The 4,712-nt window shown below is 48.6% G+C and overlaps 1 pseudogene; it reads right to left on the minus strand.

Annotated features, from left to right (window-relative positions):
• Positions 1–568: 568 nt before the first annotated feature.
• On the minus strand, positions 569–2,264 carry LOC133099033 (zinc finger protein 133-like; annotated as a pseudogene).
• Positions 2,265–4,712: the final 2,448 nt, after the last annotated feature.

Genomic DNA, 4,712 nt, shown 5'->3' on the forward strand with positions numbered 1-4,712 from the left:
CTGCAGTCTTCCTCCAGTGGCTCCAATGGACAGAGTTGGGCAGGGAGCCAGTGCACAGCAGAAGTCCCAGTATCACAAAGTGAAGTTTGGAAGGAAGGGTTCAAATTAGAAAGACAATTGGGCTGTTCCAGGGTATTCCTTTGGGTCCTCAGCATCTATACACTCCTTTCTACACAGATTTGAACTTCCCACAACCATAAAATGAATTGTTCTTTCACCTAACAAGATGCAACCATCTTTTGTACAAAGACATTCCCATCCTCTTCTCAAGATGAGGAGATGCAAACTTTCAATAGTCATTGTATCCATCTCTGGGGGACAGTCACCTGTCCATTACCAGGTTGTGTTGACTACTCTCTTCAAAAGAGAGCTTCATCATCCGAATATTTTCTTTTTTCTTTTCTTTTTTTTTTTGTAAAGATGCAGTTTATCAGAACAAAAGGCCACAAAACATGAAGACTTAGCATGGAAGAAGTAAATGAAGTCAAATGCCCTTTGACCACTTATGGAATGCATTTCATGAAAGTATAAGATGTTTGATTATTCAGTCCTTGCTACCTCTTCACTTTTAAAGAGAGTGTAAGGGGTCAGAAGATTGCCCCAAGTAGGCCTCAGGGTCAGACTGAAGTCAGTTTGTGGTGGGTGGACTTCATCCTCCTGTGTCTGCTGAGATGAGACTTCTGGCTAAAGCCCTGTCCACACGTCTTGCACACATAAGGCTTCTTGCCCTGGTGTGTCATCTGATGTAAGACGAGGTGTGACTTTTGGGGAAAGCCTTGGCAATGCTCTCTGCATAAACAGGGCTTCTTTTCTGAGTGTACCCATTTGTGCGTGATTAAAGCTGACTTACTGCTAAAGCCGAGTCCATACTGCCTGCACGGGTAAAGCTTTTCCCTTGAGTCTTTCTGCCTGTGCCAGATGAGACCTGCCTGGTGACTGAAGCCTCGCCCACACTCCCTGCACACGTACGGCCTTTCCCCTGAATGTGTCCTCTGGTGTCTGATGAGATTGGACTGTTTGGTTGAAACCTCGCCTACAGTCCTTACACACAATGGGCTTATCCCCTGAGTGTATGTTCTGGTGTCTGTTGAGGTGTGACTTGAGTCTAAAGCCTCACCCACACAGCCCACACACGTAAGGTTTCTCCCCAGTGTGTGTCCGCCTGTGTGAGATGAGGGTTGAATTCTGGCTGAAGCTGTGTCCACACACGCCACACACAAAACGTTTCTCCTCTAACTGTGTCCTCTGGTGTCTGACGACAGCTGACTTCTGGCTGAAGCCTTTCCCACACTCCTGGCACATGTAGGGCTTCTCCCCGGAGTGTGTCCCCTGGTGTATGATGAGGTTTGACTTCTGGCTGAAGCCCCGCCCACACTCGCTGCACATGTAAGGCTTCTCGCCCGAGTGTGTCCTCTCGTGTATGATGAGCGTCAACTTCCGGTTAAAGCCTCACCCACACTCCCTGCACACGATGGGCTTCTCCCCCGAGTGTGCCTTCTGGTGTCTGGCAAGGCTTTTCCTTAGGCTAAAGCCCTTCTCACACACCCCGCACACATAAGGCTTCTCCCCTGAGCGTATCCTCTGGTGACTGAGCAGGTTTGTCATCTTGCTGAAGCCCGGTCCCCACTCCCCACAGTTGACTGGTCCAAATCCTAACACTTCTATCCTCTTCAACAGTCTGTCTGTTTCCTCGGAGTTCCCCCTCTGAGCTGGCTGGCCTCTACCTCCACGCCTTGGATGCCATCCCTAGAGCCTCTGGGGTGGCGGCCTGGGGAATGTGCCTGAAGTCCTTTTCTTTGTCTTTCCAAAGGCTGGGTACCTTCTCTCTCCTGACCTTCTGCTTTATCGTTCCGGGAACTTCCATCGGAGGCTTGATGCAGCTGCTGGTCCCCCGGGCACGGATCTCCCGGCCGGGCAGGATCTTCTGCACACCAGCACGAGGAGATCCAGAGAGGATGACTACACAGCATATGCTGCATGCGGAATTTCTGACTGGAGAAATCCGGAGGGCAGAAAGGAGTGAGGTGGAGTTCTGGCTTTGGTTCTGTTGGGCCAGTGGCCAGTGGGCATTTTCTCTCCTCTCTCCAGGTTTCCTTCCCTTGCTCCAGCTGGGTGATGAGTTTTGGTTTAGAAAATGGAATCCCCAGTGAGACCAGGTTGCTGTAATTCTCCAGCATCACCTCCCGGTACAGGGACCTCTGAGCAGGGCTGAGCAGCATCCACTCCTCCTGGGTGAAATCCACAGCCACATCTCTGAATGCTATGTGTGCCTGAGGCTGGGCTGTCAGGAGCCCAGGAGTCCTCCCCTTGTCCACCAGGCAGTCCTATCTGGGCAGGCAGGAGCCACAGGGGTCAGAACGAGAACCGAAAGGTTCAGGAGAGTCACTGGAAACTCTCAAGATCCGGCAGGGTAGGGTTTCCTCTTCCTTAAAGGCATCAGGAATGGACGTGCTTTCCGCGCGGGGAAGGGCACGGCTGCGGCGAGGGTCCCGCTGGAGCCACACTCACCAGTGCCACCAAAGAACAAGGGGTCATTCGAGCCCCCAGCTGGGGTGGGGGGGGGCACTCCAGCAGGACGCCAGGACTACACTACCCAGAATCCTCGGGCCGCGCCAGGACCACACCTCCCAGCATGCTTGGTGCCCCCAAGCGCGCCGCCTGCCAGTCGCTCCCGTCGGCCTCTGAGGGAGCAGTTTCTGGGTAACATGCTCCAGCCACCGGAGAATGGCCACTGTAGCGCCCGGATTCCGCGTGTTTTTCTTAAAACCACGTGGATAAGGAATGTAGCGAATCCCGGGTGAAGCTTCTCTTCGTGCCGTCCATCTGAGTATTTTCTTCTTTATTGCAAAGTTAACCTCTAACAACTTATGTGACAACAAGGTAAGGAGGACAGAAAGTAAAATAACACACACACACATACACAGGAAGAAGAAAATATGCACTGCTGTAGTCCTTGTCCGTATAACTGGTCATAAAGTATATATATCAGAGTAAATTATACAAATAAATTACATATAAATAAATTATATTAAATATATATATCCCTTCTTATACTACCTGTTCACATTTTTGTGTTTTCATCATCCTCATCCAGGATATTATCTGGTCAGTGTTTTTCTACCTGGTGGAGTGTGGGTGTGACCCAAAACTTTATTCCTGAAGAGTCCAAGTCCTTAGAGATTCTGTGTATTTGTGGTTGCTGTGATTTTGCATTACTGTTTACTCTTGGATACAAAAGTAGTGAGGGATGTCCCTGAGAGTCCCCTAAGCTCCAGACAAAGTCTTCTCTGCAATTAAATTTCCTTTTGTTATTCATCATCCCAATTAGTAGAGTAATGCTCGCTTTTTTGCCTGTTGCTTCAGTGGCACAAGGACCCCAGAATGGCCAGGGGGAAGTCTCAAATTCTAACTCAGTGGAACCATTGGTATTTATCCTGGTGGAAGATTTTCTCCCTTGGAAACCAAGACCTCCAAACTAGCAGAGCTCAAAGTTGCAGTGACAGGAAGCAAAAATTCTGAGAATTTTTAGGTGTCAGAGTGAGAGGAGGTACTCCCACTTCCTGCCCTTGATTCTAAGATCTCTGCATCTTATTATGGAAGATTTCTCTGTAGCACCGTATATTGGTCACTGAGTCAAAGTACATACTGCATTCTGTAAGACAGACCCCATTTTTTACAGAGGGTTGTCTCCCAACTGGAACCATAGCTAAGGCTCCAGTAGCTCATTCCAAGATTCTTTGGGACCAGTTGTTTCTGGTTGATGAGCTATGTAATAAGAATGAATTCCACGGGCCTGAGCCCATTGCCACACTTCTTTTGCTGAGAAATGAATTCCTTGATTAGAAGCAATGTTGTGAGGAATACCATGATGGTGAATAAGGCATTTTATAAGCCCATGGATGGTGGTGCTAGCAGAAGTGTTATAAGCAAGGACAGCAAATCCAAACCCAGAATATGTGTCTATCCCGGTGAGGACAACTCTTTGTCCCCTCCATGACGGAAGGGGTCCAATTATTTAAACTGCCTCTGGTCTCCCTGGGAAATGATGCCACACAGGAGGCTCAGTGTTGGTCTCTGCTTTTGGCAAGTTGGGCACTCAGCAAGAGTGAAAAGCAAATCAGCCTTGGTGACACAAAGTGCATGTTGTCAATCCCATGAGTAGCCTGCATCCATGCCACCATGGCCGCTTTGTACCTAGGTCCACTGAGCAAGTACTAGGGGGGCTGGGGAAGAGTCTGACATGCAGAGAATGTGAGCATTCATAAGGCATACAGATATCCACCTAGCTTCATGTTCAGCACAAGGGTCGCCCCAAATTAAAGGTCATTGCATTGGCAAGAAAAGCCCTCCCCCAACCTCTGCTTCTATGTGGGTATTGGTAAAGCTGGATTCAAGATCAACAGGTGGGGTCTGCCCACCTGGCCCTTCTTGGGAAAGTATTTTTTCCTCCAGAGTCTTTGTAGTACTGGATGACTGTATAATTTCTTTGGCACTGAGCTCTGGCTGCCTTGTGTTATTCTTTACTTGAAAATATATGCTTAAAAACAAATTTAAATTAGTACTTGAGGGTAGCAACCATAGTGAGCACATCTTGATATCACCAGAGACTCACTCTGTGGCTCTTACTCAATAGAGTAAAAAGCAAGATGCAGGGGAAAGTTTGATATTTAAGATGAGAAGCCCTAGGTTTGAGGCTTCCTCTTCTGCTTCTC

Source organism: Eubalaena glacialis, chromosome 10, assembly GCF_028564815.1.
Source record: "Eubalaena glacialis isolate mEubGla1 chromosome 10, mEubGla1.1.hap2.+ XY, whole genome shotgun sequence".
In the NCBI taxonomy this organism is placed as follows: domain Eukaryota; kingdom Metazoa; phylum Chordata; class Mammalia; order Artiodactyla; family Balaenidae; genus Eubalaena; species Eubalaena glacialis.